The 23,655-nt window shown below is 36.5% G+C and overlaps 1 long non-coding RNA gene across 2 annotated transcripts in view; it reads left to right on the top strand.

Annotated features, from left to right (window-relative positions):
- Positions 1-23,655, top strand: part of LOC141584275 (uncharacterized) — a 752,462-nt gene that overhangs the window by 177,025 nt on the left and 551,782 nt on the right. For both annotated transcript variants that reach the window (XR_012517208.1, XR_012517207.1), the window contains one exon: positions 16,901-16,993. This is a non-coding gene — a long non-coding RNA (uncharacterized LOC141584275). The remainder of the gene's footprint in view (positions 1-16,900; positions 16,994-23,655) is intronic.

The raw sequence follows: 23,655 nt of genomic DNA on the forward strand, positions 1-23,655 counted from the left end.
CAATAAAGTCAAGTGCAATAACATAAGGTGTACCTTTATATTGTATACCTCAAAACTGCTAAAAGAGTAGATCTTATATGTCTCATAACAAAAACTGACAAGGATATTAGGTGATGGATATATCAATTGGCTTATTTTAATAATTTCATAATGTGTGTGTATGACAATATCACATTGTTTACCATAAATACATGCAATTTTTATTTGTCAGTTATAGCTTAATAAAACTGGGGATAAATTGAAGGCCAGTTTGCTAAGAATATTCTTATATCCACATTTCAGTGATAATAAATGTCACCCTTTTGTAGTCTATTATTACCTAATTTTCTTGCCCAAATATGCATACTATTCTGATATCTTTCCATAAAATCTTTAAAATGCAAACTCCTACATGCCTAACATCTGGCTAAAAGATTCAGGAATTGCTAGAAATGCTCTATACTAGGGACAAAGAGTCAAGAAGCATTTATGCATGTGTATTGTGTTTTCAAAATTATTTTGCGAGCTCTGTATTAAAAACTCAAGCATTGGTAAGCTCCATGCTTCAGGTATCAGGTGACAGTTATGGTTGCTGTAAAATAAAGGATTAATGCTAAGATATTGAAGGTGGGGAGGAAGTGGGTACGTAAAATAGAGAACAGATGTACAGTCCCTAGATCCACAACTTCAAGTTAAATGAGCAGGCAGACATTAGTCAATGAGGAGAGAAAAATCAATGAGGTATACAGTCTTCCCTCAGAAAGTGAGTGAGGCAAAATGGATTCTTTTCCCTCTATTGAGTTTTGGTGCTGTTGGAGTCCGGTTGATCTGCTGATGGTAATTTTATCAGCTTTCAACATAGATCGATTTATTTGATCAAGGTCTGTGTTTCTTACATGCCTGAGGATATTGTCCAGTGCATAAAATAGGCAAGAAGTGTGGATGATCCTCATTAGAGGAAAAAAATGTCTTATAATAGGGAGTTATTGATATTTATATTGATTATTATTTTGGCAAATGCATTTTCTAGATGGTTCTGTAGGTGGTCATACATATTAGGAAATATGCTGTTTTAAATTTTATATTTTGTTGTGAGAACCAGATGGGATTGAATCAATAGAATCAAAGAAAACATGAATTAGTCACTAAGAAGAGTTTGTTTTGGTCATCAAACTGGAAACATAGATATGGTAAAGGAGGAAAGAATGGGCAGGCTTGAAATTCTTGAGACTATAAGGGGGAGAGGAATTAGAGGACAGTCTGGGCAGAGGACAATGCCTGAGGTCCTGTGGGGAAGAATTCAGTTCAGAGGTGTCAGGCGGGTGACAGTCAGAGCATTGATATGCTTGCTGTTTCTACCTGGCATTTTCAGTGGCTTAAAGCAAACATTTCCTTACCTGTCCTTCCTATTGACTTAACTGGAGGAAATCCAGGAGTGAGAGATGGTAGAGTTCACATTATATTGCACTTTATCACATAAATCTTCTTATGTTATAATTTTATGTCATAAATATTTTTATTTTTAATGATTGCTAAGACTTTCATTAAAAGATGATATCTTGCTTATTAAGTCAAGCCATTCTTGGTAATCTAAAAGGATTGCAGTGGGCAGAATAATGGCCTTCCAAAGATATCTATCCTAATCCGAAGGAACCTGTGAATATGTTAGGCTACATTGCACAGGAGAGCTAAAGTTGAAGATGGAATTAAGGCTGTTAATCATCTGCCCTTAAAGTAGAGAGATTACCATGTATTATCTGGGAGGGCCTAATGCAATAATCACAAGGGTTATTGAACATGAAAGAGAGATGCTAAGAAGTACTAGGGACCTTGATGGGTTCAAAGATGGAGGAAGGGGGCAATAAGCCAAGGGAAGCAGGCAGTATCTAAAAAATAGAAATGTCCAAGAAATTGTTCTTTCCTAGAGGTTCCAGAGCAAAAGCCCATAAGTTGATCTTCGACCGTTGAGATCTGTGTTTGATGCTGAACTGTAAAGTTTTAAATCTGTTATTTAAGCACTAAATTTTTCCTAATTTGTCATAGAAGCAATAGAGAACTCATACAAAGTCTCTATTTAGCTAATATAGAGGCTTCCCAAATTTCAATCTAGACCTAATCCAATTTTCCCAGTACAGTAATATTGTAAAGTATAAATTATTTCACCTCACAGCTCTTCTTAAAACACTTAAGTGGCTTGAAATTGTAAATATAATTTAAACCCTTTATAAGGCATATAAAGCCCTGCAAGATCTAGTCTCTGGTTATCTACTCTCTAAGTCTCCTGAAGCCATTACTTTCTTTACTTTCTTATTCCATATTATTCTTCTTTACGTTCCTTAAACAGGTTAAGTTCTTCATATTCATAGGTAGTAGGCTTACTGGCTAAGCACACAGGCTCTAGAACCAAAGTGCCTGAGTTTGAATCTTTGCTCTCCTGCTTACAGCTGTGTGACCTTGGGCAAGTCACTTCATCTCAATATCTCTTTCCTTACCTATAAAATGGAATTAAATATATACCTATCTTTAGAGAATGTAAAATAGCTCCTGGCACACAAGCACTATGTAAGTATTGATATTGACCAGGCATGGTGGTTCATGCCTTTAATCCAGCACTTTGAGACGTCAAGGCTGTTGGATCACCTGAAGTCAGGAGTTCGAGACCAGACTTGCCAACAAGGTGAAACCCTGTCTCTAGTAAAAACAGAAAAAATAACTGGGCATGGTGATGGGTGCCTGTAATCCCAGCTACTTGGGAGGCTGAGGCAGGAGAATCTCTTGAACCTGGGAGGCAGTGGTTGTGGTGAGCCGAGATCACGCAATTGCACTCCGGCTTGAGTGGCAAGAGTGAAACTCCATCTGAAAACAAAATTATTGATATTATAATGTCAAAAGGCATATTCTTGGAGGACTTTGCTCTCTGCCCTTTGCATAACTGGCTCGTTCTCATCCATCAAGTCTCATCTTGAAAGTCTCCCTAGATAGCTATACATGTTATATCCCTTCCACTCTGCTATTCATTATCAAGTGCCCTGTTACTTTCTTTCAAGGCACTTGTCAGCATTTGTATTATTTCTGCATTTAAAAAAATCTGTGTTAGTGATTTATTTACTTATTTATACCATTTTTATTTGCCTGCATCTGTTTTATGTATCAGTTGTGCTTCCTCCTTTATATCATACTTCCTGTAAGGGTAAGGATTCTATCTACTTTTTTAACTTTCGCTATTTTACAGTGGGTGTTGTTAGTTTTCCTGCCCTTCTTGGACATAGGATGCCTATCTAGCAACCCTCTTGAAGTTAGAGAAGGCAATAGCAGAAATGACACTTTCCAGTGTGAGGCTTTTCAGGGCTTTCTTCCCATGAAGAGAAAATGGCAAATCTTAAAGTATTGTGTTGGCATAGAGGTGCCACAAGACAGGCGTACCCTAAAATGCTGACTCACTGCATACAGGACGGTTCTGGAGACTAGAAGTCTTGAGATGAAGGTTTCGGTAGCTGTGGTTCCTTCTGATGATTGTAAGGGAAGAATCTATTTCAGGCCTCTCTCCTTGGCTTGTAGCCAGCCATCTTGTCACGGTGTGTGCGTTTTTTCACCTAATTTTCCCTTCATGGTTGTCTGTTTCCAAATTTCTCCTTTTTAGAAGGATACTAGTCATATTGCATTGAGAACCCACCCCACTTCACTGTGATCTTATCTTAATTACATCTGCAGCCATCCTATTTCTGAGTAAGATCACATTCTGAGGGAGTTAGGGCTTTAAAACATGATTTCGGGAGCCACAACTCAACCCATAGTGGTAATGACTATATACACACATTGAAGGGATAAATAGATGAAGATTTTTTTCTTTTAAAAAAGGAGCTTTGTAATTCTGCCTAGTATCTTTTACCTTATATTCTCCCTCATTAACTGAAATTTCCAAAGAACTGAAGTATGCCTCTTTAGGAGTCAAAAACAAAAACAAAATCATTTATGAGAGAAGCCTGCCCAGCATTTAGGGTTTCTTGTCTCTAAAGACTTTGTTCTTAACCATTATGTTTATCATTCTCTGGATCTCTGTGACAAATGTTTAGTTGCCATCTCTTCCTCCATGTTTAATTATTGTTAATTTACTGAATCTGAATTAAAGATGGGGACTTTTGGATTCATTTACTAAGACTTTGGACAAGTTTACTATGACATTTGCTAACTATGGACAGGTAATTTATTTTCTGGAATCTCAGGTTTTACATCTAAAACAATGTAAAGACAGTAATATTTACGTCACAGGATTTCTGTGAAGGTTTTAAAAAAGATAGCAAATCTAACATGTCTAGCACAAAGGCAGGCACATGATGGATGCCAGAATGTTAGCTACTAATATGAACAACTAACAATTATGGAGTACTTATTATGTGCTAGAAACTACTCTAAATGCTTAATAAATACTAGCTGATTTAATCTTCACAACTAGCATAATGATATTGGCACCATTATTTCTCCTAATTTTTAGATAAATCTAAAAATTTATCTGAGGAACAAAGAGTTTGAGGAATCAGCCCAATGACACACAAATAGTAAGTGGCACAGCCAGGATTTGAACTCATATGGTCTTACTCTAAAGAAGAAAAAAAACAAAAACAAAAACAAAAACTAAGCCTATTAAAAATAATATTTGCTAAAACCCAGAAATAACCAACAGAAACCGAAGGAACTTCTGAAACAGCTGCAGAAAACTTTAGAAGTGAAACACTTTTAGAATGCCAAGGTTTTGGGCCTCAGAGGAACTTTTTGTTTTTATCCAAGTAGAGTTCTGTGCTTTTCAAGTTAGAAATAACTTGCTCTCTGACCTCAAGGAACATGGACTTTTACTCTCTGCCTTTCTATTAAAATATTAAATACAGGTCCCATCTTCCAGGTAACTGTGGACACAGAGAAGAGAGAACAAATGAAGAGTCAGTAAATTAAAATCACAGGAATTGATCATCTGGCAAAGGTCTCACTGCGGCAGAGTAGCCTCAGGCAAAACTTTGAGGCGGTGATACCTGCTGGTGGGTCCTGAAGGTCAGGGTTGTGAGATTCCTTCCTACAGCTCCTGCGCATAGCCAGAGCCTGGCTGCACTTGGTGAATGTTTGTTGAACTAATTTAAGCTGAAGTTTGTCTCTGTGGCCTCCAGGCAGTCCTCTCTGTGCTGACATTTCTCATCTTCACCAAATTAACCTGGACCCAAGTTTTCCTTGTGATATGGTTTAAATCCCTGTTATTGGATAAAGCTTATCTCCTCCTAGGAGGTATGAAGATCTTTACAAGGAAATCCGTGATTCTCAACATAACACAGTTTTGTCCCTAGGGGACATTTGACAATATCTGAAGACACTTTTAGCTATCACTACTGGGGACAGTGGTGTGCTCTATTTATTAGATACAGGATAGGGGTGCTGCTTAATATCCTACAATACACCGGACAACTTCTCCCACCTCGCCCCCCGGCAAAGTAAGACTTAAATGTCAAAGAGTAGGACTGATATTTTGAGGATAAGTGACTTTTGAAAACAGCACCTTAATAATCAGTTTCTTTTTTTGTTAGATCAGACTCCAGACAAGAGAAAGAATATGAGGTCCTCTAAGACCCATTAATTTGATCCCTGTGTCAATTGTGAGTGAACTGAAAAACTGACAAATCCTAGTATAGTTGTAACAGAATAGGAGACAGTAGTAAGAATAGTTAAGAATTTGTGCTTTTTAGGTAACATGATTTGTGTTTAAATCCCTGCTCAAATTATAAGTTGTGTAATTTTGATAAATATATTTAGCTTTTCTGGGCTTCAGTCATTTCATTATTAAAATGCAGATAAATCTACCTTATCTGATAGCATCAAGAATTAAATGTGTTAACATGTTTGGAAAGTTTAGCTCTCTGCTAGACACATTTTAGTACTAAAAGAATATTAACTGTATTAGGAATAATATGAATAATTGTTAGTATTAACAGTATGATGTATCAGAAAGATACAAAACTCACAATTAGAAAATTTCAGTTTTCTTATCTGTAGTACTGGAATAATAATCTTGTAGGGGAGTATTAAAACAGCTAATAAAAATGTCAGCAATAACATTATTATGCATAATACATACAAAATAATACTAGATGTACAGAAAGTGTTCCAGGTTTTTTACAAGTTTTAACTGATTTAATTTAACTGTAACTCTATTGTGTAGGCAACATTATTATCACTGTTTTGCAGAAGGGGAATGGTAAATGCATTGTGAACTATAAAAAAACTCACAGAAATGTTGATTGCTATTACTGTTCATGCTTTTCAAGGTTTTCTCCCAATATTGTGTCATTAGTTCCATATGACATCTTACGACTCTCTTAGGTGCTATTTGATCTGCCTACTTCAAAAGTATTTACATCATTTCTGCAATATCTGAAAAATACACATAGCAATTATTTAATGGGAGCAGAGATATTGCCAAGTATTTCTCACCATTAACTTTCTTCCTAATGTCAGAACCAGAGCCAGCTCCTTGCCGTGTTTCCCCATCTCCAGGTCTTGGCTCAGCCTGAGACTTCAGACCCAAAGGGATTTTCCTGAGAGAAAGCACATAGAGGCTTCAATTGATCCTTGCCAAGTCAGGGATTTTGAGGAAAGGAGTTGGGTGACATGGGATTTTGTGATGCTTTTGTTATTCTTGTCAGAAGGATCAGCACCCACCAGAGTCCCACCTCCAACTTGATTTCAGTTCTAAGATTTATAGAGGAGGAGGGGAAAAGAAATCTATGCAACTCTGCTCAGATGATAACTTCCAATGTGGTTTTCTTATGCTATGAGTGGCCATCTGAGAGAGACAGTTAATGACCAGAACCCAGGTTCCTTGGTTTCCATGCTGGTAACATATTACACAGCTGCCAGACCACAGCTTTTTATTTTTAAAAGTTTTATTTTAGAAATGGGGTCTTGCCTTGCTCAGGCTAGAGTGCAGTGACATCATGATAGCTCACTGTAGCCCTGAACTACTAAACTCAAGTGATTTTCCTGCCTTAGCTTCCTGAGTAACTGAAATAGGCATGAGCCATGGAGCCTGGCCCATAACTTCCGGTTTGACATATTGATGCACTGATTTTTCTGGAAGTTGTTTTGTGGATGAATTCTGTGACTTGGCAAGAAATTATCTGCCAGATCTAGGCAAACATAGATCTTGGTGGAAGTGGAAAGAGCTTTTTTTTCACTTGGTATGTCCAGGAGAAGCTGTTGTATATACTTCGTTTTAAAGCTGAGAGAAACGTTATACTGATGTTGTTTCAAAAGTATGGTAAATAAAGTAAGTGATGTGTATTGTGAATAAAGTGAGTGATGCTTGACTCAAGACAGAGAGAAAAATTTACTTTGCCAACCAACTTTTAACATTCTTTAGACATTCTAATTTGATATTTCCTTAATTGCTTAATGTGACAATACATTTTCTTCTCTCATTTTCTTATTCAAGAAGCAGCCATAGATTAGAAAACACTTCTGGGAGTCTACCTTTATTATCATATATTGTCCCTGATTATAGTTCATAATTTCAGCAGGATTTCTAGTAGAAAAGAAGATATATCAAGAAGAAGAGAAAATATAAAGCCATAAAATTCTAAATCTAGAAAGGTATATATGCTTTATTCTTCTAGTAATGCCTATGTTATTTATCTTCCTCTGACAGATTATTGCATATTTTTCTGATGTATATTCTAATGCTGAATCTCTTCTTTTTAAAAAGATCTAGAATGATGCTATCTTCAAAAGCAAGGGCAGAAACTTTGCTAAAGGGGTATACCTAATTTTAAATAAATATATTTTTAAAGCTTTTGTGAACATTTTCCTTCTTTTTGGCTTTCCTTCAATTTGAAAAAACATATTGATTTTCTAAATGTAACATAATTTTGTGTCAATGTTTAAATAAGAGGGTTGATTATTTTTTTCTTCTGAATTTATTAGTATCTAATTTCAGTTTAGGGTTTGTTGGTTTAATGATAATTTTTAAATCCTACCTTTGGTGTATGGCTATTGTGCAAAAAATTGTTTTGCCTATAATTTGTTCCAGATAATCCCTGATATCACACCAGGAAACTTCTGTGTAATGTAAATTTCAACGGTAAATTATTTACTGCATATAAATTTTCTATCTGAAGGGGATCAACACACTGAATCCACTAATGCTAGTCTAATAGAAAGTTAATGGCTTATTCCAACTGATTTTGCAAGTACAAAGGGACATGCTAACCTTGATGACAGTGTGCAATTAGCCAGATGCCTAGGGAATAGATTTTCTATAGTCCACATTAAGTCTGCAGAACTACAAAGGTGGCAACTTCTTTCTAAACCATATTTCTTATTGGATTTTCACCATTAAACCTTTGGATATATGGAGTTGAAAATAAGTAACACACTTGAGTGAATAGCGGTCTTCCAAGACAAGTTGCCTGTTCAGAAGTGAATGCCTAATACTAGCGTGTTGTTCAGGCTCAGAAGTATACACAGAACAACTCTTTAGAGAGATCATTGCTCTACTTTTCTAGTTTGCAAAGTAACTCTGAGAGGGAAGTGTGATGCCTAGTGATGCAGATTCAGGTTTCAACAATGACTCCACTACCTTTTGGTAAATCAAAAGGCAAACAACTACATAGCCAGGCAAAATTCTTAACAGCTTTTTTAGTGTTTAAGCCATGACTCTGGTTTTATTAAAATTTAAAACTCCTGCTCCTCAAGAGACACTGTTAAGAAAATGAAAAGCAAATAAGACGAATTAGACATTTTGTAAACCATTTATCTAACAATAGTCTTGTTTCCCAAATATATAAAGAAATCTCAAAACTGAATGAGAAACAAATAAAAATAATTTAAAAGGGAGAAAAATATTTGAAGACACTCTTCACCAAAGATTTATGGATGGAAATATGCACATGAAAAGACACCCAACATCATTAGTTGGTAGGAAAATGCAATTAAAACCATGAGATATTACTGTATACCTATCATAAGGTATACAATTCAAGAAACTAATCACATCAAGTTTTGTGAGGATGTGGAGCTACTGAACTGTCACGAATTGTGGTTGGAAACATGAAATGAGATGAATATTTTAATAAACTTTCTTAAATCTTTAATTATACATATTTATATATATTTCTATGTGCATATTTGTATATACACATATGTGTATATACTAACATTCAGCCATCCTATTTTTGAGTTTTTATGCAAAAGAAATGAAAGCATATATCCACACATGACTTATATGCAGTTGTTCATAGCAACTTGATTGGTAATAACTAAAAACTGGAAACAGCCTAAATATTCATCAGCAGGTAAACGTAAATCAATTGAGATGTAACCATATAATGTAATACTCCTCAGCAATAAAAAGGAATAAATTATTAATACAGGAAACAACAGTAGTGATTTTTAAAATAATTATGCTGCGTGAGAAAAGCCAGACAAAAGAGTACATGCTGTATGATTCCATTTATATAACATTGTAGAAAATTCAAACTAATCCAGAGTGACAGAAAAAAGATCAGTGATTGCCTGGAACCCAGGGAAGGATAGGAGGAGAAAATTACAAAGGGGCACAAGGCAATTATTTGAGATAATGAATGTCTTGATTACAGCTATGGCTTCATTTGTATACCTAGATGTCAAAATTTAAATTGTACATGTTAAACTTATACAGTTTATTATATGTCAATTATACCTCAATAAGACTATTATAAACAATAAAGAAAGCTCTTTAAAAAATCCCCATCCAGAAGCTGAGGGGAGGGGATATTGGGGAGTTTGTTGTTCAATGGGTATCAAGTTTCAATTATGCAAGAAAAGTAAGATCTAGAGATCTGTTGATCAACAGAGTATTTATCATTAACAATGCTATATTGTTGGTATTGTAGTAATAAAGATTATATACTTAAAATTTTGAGGGAATATCTTAATATGAACTGTTCTCTCTCTCTCTCTCTCTCTCTCTCTCTCACACACACACACACACACACACGAACAGAGGGAACTTGGAGGTGATAGCTATATTTATTACCTTGACTGAGGTGGTGGTATCATGGGTGCATGCATAAGTTCAAGCTCATTAAAATAGTATATGTTAAACATATATATTTTGAAATCAGTTATATATCAATCAACCTTTTTTAAAATATCTCATTACCCTTTTTAAAGATACAATTTAACAATATGTGATTCTGAAAAAAGAAATCTTTCCACCCATGAATATTTCCCTTGCCAATTAGACATGTAGCCATCTTTCTGGTTTCTTACTTTATCTCCCTTGCATTATTTCTTATTATTTTCTTAGTTTCTTATTATTTTTTTCTTTTTTAAAGACAGTCTCACTCTGTCACCCAGGGTAGAGTGCAATGGCACAATCATAGCTCTCTGCAGCCTTAATCTCCCGAGCTCAAGAGATTCTCCCACCTCAGCCTCCCAAGTATCTGGGACTACATGTGTGCCGCCATACCTGGCTATTTATTTAATGTTTTTACTTTTTGTAGAGATGAGGTCTCACTACACTGCCCAGTCTGATCTTAAACTCATGACCTCAAGTGATATTCACGCCTCAGCCTCCCAAAGTGCTGGTCTACAGGACTACTACTAAACATAAAATAATTACGTTTAGTCATTGTATACATAATTATTGAGCATGTTCTCTGTGCCAGGCACTGTTGGAACTTCTGAGAATTCATAAGTGAACAAAATACAGTGACTCCCTGATGAAGCTAATGTTCTTGAAGAAGATAGGTATTGATTCATTATACAAATTACTTGGAGGCATCTTCACAGTTACATAAAAGGGAAGAACAGGTGCTGTAAGGGAGAGTTACAAGAACCTAATCTGGTCTGCAAGGTATTGAAGTCTTGCTTAAGGATGACACTTGATATAAACTTCTTGAGAGAACATATGAGTTCCATTACTGACTCAAAGACCATTGCCCATCTGTAGGTAGTTGTTTGATATACATGCTTTTGGTTTGTTTGTTACCAAGTGTTTTCTTTTTCTTTTTAGTTGACACATAATACTGTATACATTTACAGGATGTATGCATACAATGTGTAAGTGATCAAATCAGGGTAATTAGTATATCCATAACTTTGAATACAGCAAATTTTGAATGCTCATATATGTTTTTGAGTTAAACATACAATTTCCTTGTACTAAGTGATTCAAATATTTTGTTAATAGTTTGTTTCCTTTTTTTCAAGTTAACCTTTGAATTCTTAAGGCACTATTTAACAAAGAATTCTAAGATTAAAGTCAAATTTTTGTTTTTACATTTTATCCTACCTTTAAAAAAAATCTACCATAAATTCATGACAAAAGGTACTAATTGAAGAAAGATAATTGAAGGAGAATTGTTCACCCTATTGTAAGAGTGCCTAAATTGCTTGTTCACTTCTGATGATTATATTAATTGATTTTTATTTTTCTTTGTGAGTTTTTTTTTTTTTTTTTTTTTTTTTGTACTTTGGGCTCTCGGGTACATGTGCACATCCTGCATCCTGCAGAATTGTTGCATAGGTACATACATGCCATGGTGGTTTGCTGTCTCCATCCCCCCATCACCTACATTAGGCATTTCTCCAGGTGTTATCCCTCCCTATCCTTCCCACCTCCTGCTGTCCTTCCCTTCCCTTACTCTCCAACCTTCATCTACCACAGCGAGTGTTGTTCCCTTCCCTGTGCCCAAGTGTTCTCATTGCTCATCACCCGCCTATGAGTAAAAACATGCGATATTTGGTTTTCTGTTCTTGTGTCAGTTTGCTGAGAACAATGTTTTCTAGATTTATCCATGTCTCTACAAAGGACATGTTGTTTTTCATGGCTGCTTAGTATTCCATGGTGTATAGATGCCACATTTTCTTTGTCCAGTCTATCATTGAATGGGCATTTGGGATGGTTCCATGTCTTTGCTATTGTAAACAGCACTGCAACGAACATATGTGTGCCTGTATCTTTATAATAGAACGATTTATAATCCTTTGGGTGTATACCCAGTTATGGGATTGCTGGGTCAAATGGAATTTCTATTTCTAGGTCCTTGAGGAATTGCTGCACTCTTCCATAATGGTTGAACTAATTTATACTCCAACGTAAAATATTTCCTGCTAGACCTCCAGAAACGTAGTACCTGAGAATCAAAGTGATCATAGTAGCTTAGACTCTCTGAATACAGTGAGTCTTCTCAAACTCAAACGTTTTTGACCAGCTGGCCATGTTCCTTGAGCCAATGCTCCTTCATTTGGAGGCTTGGTGAAGCAGTTCTTGGACATATTTTTTCTGTACTTAATGTGCTTGGATCCATGTTACTTGTTTTTCAAATACATTTCAATTAATATTTACTTGAGGTCAATGCTCTAGTCACAAAAGCAAGTTGTTTCTTGCCTAGCACAGACAAGTAAATAAAAGTAAGAGGCTATATTTGAAATGCTGTTTAAAAATCAGAGCTAAAGCTCTTTTAGATATGGTAATGTAATACATGTAATAACATATTTTTAGAATTGCCTCTAAAATGTTATTTTGTTTTAGGTTTTACCATTCTCAGGTGCATACTCTCAAGCTGTAACTCATCAGGAAGATGAGGTTACAGAATACTTTTGCTGTGTAAGTTCTGCAACAGATTTTGGCCAAAAGCAATAAAACCAGACTTGATCTGAAGATGGGCATCAAGGAAAGCAAGCACCCTTACTTAATACAGAATGATGTGAGATGGAATTAGATGTTAATTTTGTATTACCAAGGAGAGAGGAAAAATCTTGATCAAAATCTGTTACAGTCAATGGGGTTGTAGATGAGAAATAGCTGTAGGGATTTTTCCACCCACACAAGCTTTTTTAGCTTTTCTTTCTCAATGAGATTCTGATATGCTTTCCTGGAAGATATCCACTTGATTGCCCTCAAAAATCTTGATCAAAGTCTGTGACCATCAAGGGTGTTGGAGATGAGAAACAGCTGCAGGGATTTTTTTAACACTCACAAGCTTTCTTAACTTTTATCTCCCAATGAGATTCTGATATGCTTTCCTAGAATATATCCACTTTATTTCCCCCTTAAATGCATTAATGAGCCTCTGTTACTAAAAGAGGTAACTTTCCTAGAATCTAGGCATGTTGGATGATGAAAAAAAGAATGTGAACATCTGAACTAGGGCATGAACATAGAGGGATGACCAAGGCACAACTTAGCAATCTCGGCTCTGGCTGCATATTTCATCATTTGGGGAGCTTTGAAATTCTGTAATGTCTATTCCCAGCCCCCTGAAATTCTGATTTAAGTTGTCTGGAGCTGGCCCAGGTATTGGTTATTTTAGAAGTTCCCTTTTGATTTCCACTCTGCAGTCAAGGTTGAGAATCACTGTTATAAATTAATGATTATCCTGTTGTTCTGGTTTTAAACAGAGGTTTTCCTAGTTTTTGTGTTCAACCATGTTATAAACAAGACATTCTTCTAAGTGTCCTCCCCTTTCAGTTCTCTTCAAGTATAAAATCCTTACTATGGAAAATAATTTAGAAAACCTCTTACCACCACGATGTACACTGGCACAAATACCCTGTTGATAATTGCTGTGAGGCTGAACACGTGATAAGTCCACATATCACTGAAGGGCTGCAGCTTGAATAATGCCAAGCAGAGTGGCCCAGCCAGTGATGTTTTTCTGAATGGCTAGTCTTTATCAAGGACCTTTGTTTGTTGAGGACAAATGACATTTCTTTTGTCATGGCTTTAAGATGCTTGGAAATTTGAGGGTGAAGATGTCTGTGATTTTACCTTATAAAGCTGTAGCTTAGGATGCTGATGGGATGTTAGTGGAAAAGAAATATCACCAATTTTATGCACATTTATAAGTTAAAAGTCCAATAAACCTAGCTAAGTGCAGTGTGATGGAGAGAGTTATAGCAACCAGCTCAGAAGGATCACAGCACAGTGAGTGTGCAGAGCATGACTGGGAAAGATAAGACCTGGTTTTCATTATGGCTGTGCCGTAAAAAAACACATTACCTTGAAAAGTTCCTTTGGCTTTTGAAACTTTGCTTTCCTTCACCAAAAGGGTCCTGGGATGGGATTAGATGATACCTAAGGCTTTTATAACTCTAATATTATATAACCCTTCACAAGGTACTGGTGGATGTTTAGTTATTATAAATATATGAAAGATGTTGGAAGAAACAGGAATTTTTATTTGTTTAAAATGGTCATAAAGTGTTAGAGCTGTAATTTAGTCAGTCACATGTTTAGTGGCTGTAAACAAAGGGCTACATGAAGTTTGGAAGTTGAGCATCAAAAGAAGTCAGTTATGGTCCCTACCTTTCCCAGGCTGGCACATCATGAAAGGGCAGAGAAAAATCACACTAATGGTTGATAAAAGAATTCAAAAGGATGATTTAACAGAGGCGTGAAGCTCAACAGGAAAATCAGGCAGAGGTAAAATGTCATTTGGATAATTTTAACATCATTACTAAGAATGGGTTTACAAAAGCTGGTTTTCTTCTTTGGAGGTGTTGAGAAAACATTTTGGTTGTGGTGGTCAACTTTTCTGAGGCTCTTTTTTCCTCTTTGGTTGTAAGCCCTATGGTGTTAGCTGGGCACCTGTACTGGCTGAGTACACAATACATGCTGAATTTGACAATTTGGAGAATAGAAGTTATTGTTGGTATTATTTTCAAATGCACTCCATCCAAGAGCAGCATTAGCAATGGCCTGATGCCCGCTGTATAGATTTGTCATCTTATTATGAGGAGCAAAGCCATTTGGCTGTGCCTCACTCTAGGGCACTTTGCTGTTCTGCACTGGATTCTCAAATTAGAAGTGCATAATCATGCCAACATGTTCAGATGGCACTTTCACAAGTTGCTCAGGCTGTAATCAGGATGTGGTGATAATCAGACTGGAGTCTAGAGGGACATCCTGCTGTACCTCATACAGCTCCTTTCTCATGGTGACAGCCACAGAACACTGGGGCAAGGAGCTCCTTTGCTGGGGTATGATGACAGTTCCAGGAAGGATAACAAACAGACTATACTCACAGAAGCTGGCGGGGCTTGTGAGTGCCAAGAGGAACAGATTGTACTACAGAGCGTGTTTTGGAAGGCCATTAGGACAACTTAAGTTATCAGAAGACCATGAGAGGGGACTTGTGATGCACAATAGTGATGGGCTTAGGTAGTGGAAAGACAAAATAATGAAGTTGGCCACAAAGTCAAGATGAAGATGGCAAATGAAATATTCTGTATTTGAGCTATATGACAGTGTCAAGAACTCGTAGAAATGATACACATTTCTGAAAAACCACTCTGAGGCAAGAAGGAATATAAATGTCTGTGTATGAAGTCCCTTCCCCCCGCAAGGCTATTCAGGGTTATTCCAGCTAATGGGGATACCTAGGTGTGGCATGCAGGAGCAAACTGCACACAGGGAAGTGTTTATGACACAGGTTTTTTGTAAATAAGAAGCTGTCAAAGGCCTTATCCACAGCTTGTGGTTATAGCCAGCAGAGACCCAGTGTATGCTCACTTCTCAGCTGATGGCTGAGGCTCAGACATCAGAGCAGAATGTCCATACGCTTGTATAGTATTAGCTCCAAAAGGCCAGAATCTGAATCTTGTTGAGATTATAAGGCAGAAGATGCAAATGAATTCTGGAGGGTTCAGAATTAGTACTCCTACTTCATAAGGCTTTCGTTAATCCCTTAGCTCTGGATTTGAGAAACCCTCTGTGCACATCAAAGTGAACACTGAGCAGATGGTTTCACAGTGAAGATATTGATCCAGGTAACTGTGTGAGTATTTTTATTAAGAGATGATAGAATTTACCATGATGCTAACTTTGAAATTAAGAAATCATAGAATGTTAGAGTTGGAGGCTAATCAGACACACATTCAGTGAACAGTTATTGTGAGCAAAGGGCTGTGTGAAGGGTGGGGTTTGAACATAAAAATAACTCAAATATGGTCCCTGCCTCTTGATAATGGCAAAACTGTGACTGGAAACCAAGCTTTTTTTCCAGGGGAGTCTGTGAACATGGCCATCATATGGCCTCTAATTGGACATTTCAGTCTCAGAGGTCATAGTCATTCACTATATTATGTCTTAAGTTTCTATGGAATGCAGTCATTTAATTTTATTATTTTATTTTTTGAGGCACAGTCTCACTCTGTCTCCCAGGCTGGAGTACAGTGGTGCGATCTTGGCTCACTGCAACCTCTGCCTCCCAAGTTCAAGAGATTCTCCTGTCTCAGCCTCCTGAGTGGCTAGGATTATAGGTGAGCACCACCACACCTGACTAAGTTTTGTAGTTTTAGTAGAGATGTGGTTTCACTATGTTGGTCAGGCTAGTCTTGAACTCCTGACCTCAAGAGATTCATCTGCCTGGGCCTCCCAAAGAGCTGGGATTAGAGGTATGAGCCACTGAGCCTGGCTTGATTGTAGTCATTTTAAATTGAATTATTTTGTTTGTGAATGATTAAGTTCATATATTCCTTATTGAGTCACCATCTGGATGACACAAAACAAAAAGAAGCTGTGTTAGGTGACATACTCAGTTTTTCAGTGTAAGGACCACCCTAGCTTGTCTATATTATTGAAAAATCACCAGGCTTAATAACAATTAAAAAATGTAGTTATTCATTTAATAAATTTTCATATGTGTGTGATGAGCTATTACTCAGGGCAATACATTTACAATTTTTTTTCTGGAGAAGTTGTGTAATGTGTTACATTTATGTCCTTGATTTCTTACAAGGCAAAACCAACAATATAGTGCTCACTGGGATATCTTGAGGTGGTTCTTACTTGTATAAATTAGGCTACGTTTCTAGCTGTGATTTGCCTATAGTTTTCAGCTGAACCTCCTTTTTGTATGAAACATGTATTGGAGAAATTATGTTTATTGCATTACAGGTTTCAGAGGAGAAAAAACAGAAATGGTTTCCTTTACTTGGCATGTCAAGGATTTTATCCACTCCATCTGACCTTTTCACCTTCTGCACGTAAGTCATGTCTATAATTCTTACCTGTAATGACAACACTGGTTTATTTTCCTTGCTCCATGATATCTGATTTTAAATGATTCTTTTCTTGCTCAAGTTTGGTGCTTATTTATTTATTTAATGAAAAACTGCACCCTTTTATTGTGGCATTCACATATTAATGTTTAATGCAGTGAACATGAAATATATATCAAAGGTATTGCTTGTGATAAAACCTGAATCAGAGCCTGATCTGCTCAATATGGACACTAATGACTCCACAGTGGTTTTGTGAGGCCAGAGTGCTTGCTCCACAAGATTTTTAGCCTCAAGCTGAAAACCTTGGCCAAATGAGTTCAGCACATCCCTCAGGATTTATTATATTAGGCTAGCTGACAATGAATAAGGGACAGATTTGTTCAGACCAGAAAGGGCATACTGTTCCAAAGCAGTTAAAAGCAGCCAAACATTCCCTACTTCAAATCTCTATTTCCACTTGGCAGAGCTTTTTCTGCTTTAAACCTACGTGAAATTCCAATTGTAGTCATACATTTATCATTTTCTAACTGAGAAAATACTTTTGCATTCTTTCCCTATAATAATACCTTTTATTTGTATAGCAATTTGCCATCTGCACAGTTTTCACTTCTGTTATTCCTTTTAACCCTCATAATAACCCTGGTAGTTACTGTCTTATTGTTCTCATTTTCATAGATAATGGAGTTGAGGCTCTGAGAGCATAAGTGATTGTCCAAGGTCACACAGGTGGTACTTAAAGTCAGAATTCAAACCCAGGTTTTTTGCCTCCAAGTAGAGCTAAGGGTTCTTTTGACTATAGACCATTTTACAATAGTGTGGGATGTCTTAACCATACAAATTGTAAAAGATTTTCAGAATTTCTTTAGAAAGTAGATTGAAACACAGGAACATTTGTAATAGTGTTTTTCTTTCAACTAGAACCAACAGTGAGTCATTTCACTGTTTTCCTTCAGAGTATTCTCATTTTTCATTCTATATACAAAATGCAGGGTTCATTACACTTGACAGTATTTGGGTAAAACTTGTTTTTAATATTAAGTATTGCACTAGTGAATATTCAAGGGGCTTACGCCTGGCTCTGTTGATAGCCTGCTGAGTGACCTTGATAAGGTTACTTAACCTTTTTTATGTCTTTGTAAATTTAGGGTAAAATCTTTCTCTTACTTGGCAATGTTAATGCATAATTAATTAGTGCTTCTAGAATGAAATCAAAGGCTTTGCCATTAAAAGCAAGGGAAATGCAGCACACAGTATTACCCTAGATAATCACTGAGGCTCACTGCCCTGAGCCCATGACTGCAAATTTGCAGCCGAGATCCATTTGCTGTCATTGCTTACAGTAGATAGCACAATGCAGAACTGGAACTATTTTTACCACTTTGTGCCCCTCCCAATACACCCAACACATAAAAACACTCAAAGAGTAAATCTAAGAGTTTTCTTTGTGCCCAATCTGTCTCTCAATCTTTTCTGTATGTTGGTATTTTATACATGGTATACATTTTGAAAAATGTCAGTCTCCTCAGAGGGATGTAATTACAGATTTTGCCATTTTTATTTCTTCATTTTTTCCTTCTTTTCAGTTACGTAGTTGATGGTTTTACAGAGATATTATTGATACTGTTATTTGTTGTTAGTGAAATACCTTAATTAAAGAATTCTCTGCAGACAAAGTTTGTTCCAATATGGAAATTATTTGGAAATACTTTTACCAAAGTTTTGTTCTATTTTGTTGTTGAATAGGAAGATATTACAGAAACAGTAGTAATGAGCATAGAAATTGAAACTCTATAAATTATTGTCTTGATTTTAACTGATAAAGAGACTAAGGAACTATGATTAAGGAATATTTTTACAGATACAGAGATAATAAATGTCAGAGTCAGAATATAAAGTGAGTTTTTTCTGGTGACAAAGCCCTATAGAAAGATAAAACAAAATAAAAACAAAGAAAAACAAAAAGTTTAGAAATACAGGTTCTATGGAAGGTCAGAGGACAAGGTGGTTTATCTGTGTGCATTGCTGGCAGATGATCATAGTACATCACATTTTCATCCAAGTTGAGCCTAAAATGATGAGTCAACCTTGAATAGGCCATGAGAAGAGAAAACTATTACTGTCAATAACAATGGGAGCTACATGTAAAAGGATACAGAGATGGAGTAATAGAGACTGTAATTCACCTGGTTTTACTTAAATATAGGTGGGTGAGGGATCTTGGTGTTCAGGGTAAGCCTTTTAAAGTACACAGAGGAGTATGATCTGCAACTAGTCTTGATCCTGACAACAGAATGTCACTGCTGATTACATGATCAGTGCTTTTGAAGCATCATTCTATGGATGAAATGAAGAATGGAATGTGTATTAGTTCATTCTCATCCTTCTGTAAAGAACTACCTGAGACTGGGTAATTTATGAAAAAAAGAGGTTTAGTTGAGTCACAGTTCTTCAGACTTAACAGTAATTATGATTGGAAGACCTTAGGAAACTTACAATCATGGCAGAAGGCAAAGGAGAAGCAGGCAAATCTTACCATGGTGGAGCAGAAGAGATAGGGAGAAAGGGGGAAAATGTCACACATTTTAAAACCATCAGATCTTGTGAGAACTAACTCACTATCATGAGAACAACATGGGGGAATTCTGCCTCCATGACCCAATCACCTCCCATCAGTTACCTCCCTCAACATGTGGGGATTACAATTCAAGATGAGATTTGGGTGGGATACAGAGCCAAACCATATCATTCTATTCCTAGTACCTCCCAAATCTCATGCTTTTCTCACATTTCAACACAAATCATGCCTTCCCAACAGCCCCCCAAAGTTTTAACTCTTTCCAGCATTAACTCAAAAGTTCAAGTTTAAAGTCTCATCTGAGACAAGGTAAGTACCTTTCACCTATGAGCTTGTAAAATAAAAAACGAGTTAGTAACTTCCAAGATACAATGGGGCTACTGGTATTGGGTAATTGCTTTCATTCCAAATGGGAAAAATTGGCCACAGCAAAGGGGCTACAGGGCCGATGCAAGTCCGAAACCCAGAAGGGCACTCATTAACTCTTAAAGCTCCAAAATAATCACCTTTGACACCTTGTCTCACATCTAGGCCATACTGATACAAAGGGTGGGTTCCAAAAGCCTTGGGCAACACTGTCCCTGTGGCTTCGCAGGGTACAGCCCCCATAGCTGATTTCACAGGCTGGCATTGACTGCAGGCACATCTTATCATGGTGGAACAGGAGAGAAAGAGAGAAAAGTGTAAAGTGCCATTCACTTTTAAAGCATCAGATCTCCTGAGAACTCAGTCAGTATCACAAGAACAGCATGGGAGAAATTCACCCGCATGACTCAGTCACCTCCGATTAGGTGATATATGCTTTATGGTATGGGGCTTACAATTCAAGATGAGATTTGAGTGGGGACACAAGCCAAACCATATCCAAATACATAATAGGAAGACAGAATATATATAATGTCTGTGTGATATGGTTTGGCTCTGTGTCCCCACCCAAATCTCATGTTGAATTGTAATGTCCAATGTTGGAGGAGGGACCTGAGGAGAAGTGATTAGATCATGGGAGTAGTTTAACACCATCCTTTTAATGCTGTCTCATGATAGAATTCTCATGAGATATAGTTGTTTGAAAGTGTGTAGCACCTCCCTGTTCAGTCTCTCTCCTGCTGGCCATGAGAGACTGAAGGTTTACCTTACCTTCACTTTCCACCATGATTGTGTTTCCTCAGGCCTCTCTAGGAGCATAAACCTGTAGAGCCCACAGAACCATGAGCCAATTAAACCTCTTTTCTTAATATATTACCCACTCTCAGGTATGTCTTTTTAGCATTGTGAGAACAAACTAATACACTATGAAAGAGACATTCAGGCTGGAGAGATGTTTAAAAGGTAGAATCACTGTGACCTAGGGAGGTTCAGAGGCAGGCTTTGGGTCTAGAAGACAGTGAGTAGGAAGGAGTACTGAGAAACACACTTCAGAGGCATAACCCTCTATTCTTTAGTTCAGTGGTCCCTACTATAATACTGTCCTTTCATAAACTCTTAAGCCATTTGTGGATCTCTCCAGAGTGAAAAGCTACCAGGTGAAACTACATTTCTTGGTTCCATTTTCTTTCCCATTCTCTTAAGTCATTATCATTTAAATTTTTACTATATGTGTTTGTGTGAGTGTATGTGTGTATTTTTTTTTGTAGCTTATATACATAGGAATAGAATTTCTGGCTCATAGGATAAGCATATGTCTGGATTTAGTAGATAATGCCTAATGGTTTTCCATGAAGACTGTATCATTTATTGCTATTGCTTTTACTTCACATTCTTGTCAACATTTGGCATTGTCTGTCTTTTCATTTCTGCCATTCTGATTAGTTTATAGTGGCATCACATTGTTGTTTTAATTTGAATTTATTGGAGGAAAAGATTGAATGCAATTTCATATGTTTATTTGCCTCTTTTGTGAAATGTCTAATGTCTTTTGTTCATTTTTTCAGTTGAGTTGTCTTTCTCCTGTGTTGTAAGTATTTTTCCTTTTGTGAAATGTCTAATGTCTTTCATTCATTTTTTCAATTCAGTTGTCTTTCTCTTATGGCTTTGTAGGTATTTTTCATATGTTCAGAATACAAATTCTTTGTTCATTATGTTATACTGCAAATATCTTCTGCTTTCTCAGTTGCTTTCACTCTATTAGCAGTCTCTTTGGATGAATAGGCATTCTTCATTTTAATACAGATCAGTTTATCTTTTCTTCCTCTTTGGCTACTAATTTTTGTGTTCTATTTAAGAAAAGCTAGCCTAATTTAAGGGCATAACAATGTCTTCCTCAGGAAATATCACTGTTTTAGCATTTACATTTATATCTGTGATCCTTCTGAAAATAAATGTTGTGGGTGGTGGCAAGCTGTAATACAGATACCTTTTGGATATGCATTATGTATATGGACAGAATTAGATCCAACACCATTTATTGAAAAGATCATTCTTTCCACATTTTTACTACACTACCACCTTTCAAATAAAGCAGACAACTATATCTGTGTAGTTTGTGTTTCTGGACTCTATTCTGTTTCATTTGTTAGCTTATTTATCATTGTGCCAGACCATGCTCTATAATAACTAGTACTTTTAACACATGTTGTTACCATGCAGTTTTATTCTTTCTTAAGTTTGCCTTGTCTTTCTAAATTATTTTCATTTCTCTATGAATTGTTGTAACTTCTTCTACTTACACAGACAAACATTTGTAGACTCACATACAGAGATTAGCTGGTGTTTTGACTGGAATTAGTTTGAACCTTTAGCTTAGTTTTGAGGGATTACTATCTTTATAATATTGAATCTTTCTGCATGTTCATGGCATATCTATCCATTTACATAGATCTTCAGTATTTCTTAATGTTTTCATAGTTGTCAGTACATTTCTTTTGTACTTTTTTTGGTTAAATTACCTCTGATGTGCACTCCTATGCCATTTTCTTTTGATTCCCTCCTGCTTGTGCTCCGATCTGCTGTCAGAGAAGTTCTCAATAAATTCCTGCTTAGAGTGGGCTCTCTTTTTCTAGGGGTTATTTTATGTGTACTCTACCATGCTAGACCCTTGCTTTCTTGTTTTCTGTGAAGTCTCTGCCCTGCTCTGAATTACCATGGCTTCTAAAGCCGACTCTGCTTATTAGATGTTAACTACCATACGTAGTTGTAATTTGAAGTCTTTAGTATTCTCTTTATTTTAGATACTCTGTAGGTATGCATTGTGGGTGGTTTTATTCTCTCTCTCTCTCTCTCTCTCTCTCTCTCTCTCTCTCTCTCTCTCTCTCTCCCCCTCTCCCTCTCCTTCTCCCTCTCCCTCTCCCTCTCTCTCCCTCTCTCTTTCTTTGATCTGTAGAGTGTATTGGAGGAGGTGTGGAAAGACAGATGTTTCCATTCACTATTTCCCTGTTGAAAACCAGAATCTCATTCAATTTCTTCTCTCTTTGCAAACTTCCAATACTTTGTCTAACCTCTTTTTCTAACCTCTTTTCTCTCAATTAGTAATCCTTGAGTTTTCATCATTAACAAAATATCATTCAGCAGAAGAGAATTGCTACATATTTCTCCACCAATCTTCTCGTTGGTACTGACATACCCCTATTTCCTTCCTATTACAAAGGATGGACAGTTCATGCTTCTATCTAAGAGCAAACCGTACAATTGTGCATTTCACCCACTTTCCAGTCAATTACTATTCAAAATCTCTGAGCTATTCCTTTTGCTTATTTTCAGTATCATTTTCTTTTGTTTATTGGAAATTAACTTTTAGAATACAAACATGCTTCTCTTTTATAAATAAACAACAAAAAAGAAACAAAACAAGAAAAAACTCCTTTGCTCTCACTTTCCTCTCCGTTTAGTGCCTTTTTATATTTACTGTTAAACTCTGAAATTCTTTTATTCTATTTCTTCTCTCATTTTGTCTTAAACTCATTCTGCCTAAGATTTTTTATTTTCATCATCCCTCCAGAATTGCTTTCTTTGTAGCTTCAACTGCCATCCAGCTGCAAAATCCAATGGGTATTGTCTCAGTACTCATCTCACCCACCCTATCAGCAGGGTTCAGCACAGCTGGTCACTTCTTTCTTGAGGCAAGTTCAATTGCTCTT

Source organism: Saimiri boliviensis, chromosome 4, assembly GCF_048565385.1.
Source record: "Saimiri boliviensis isolate mSaiBol1 chromosome 4, mSaiBol1.pri, whole genome shotgun sequence".
NCBI classification, from domain to species: domain Eukaryota; kingdom Metazoa; phylum Chordata; class Mammalia; order Primates; family Cebidae; genus Saimiri; species Saimiri boliviensis.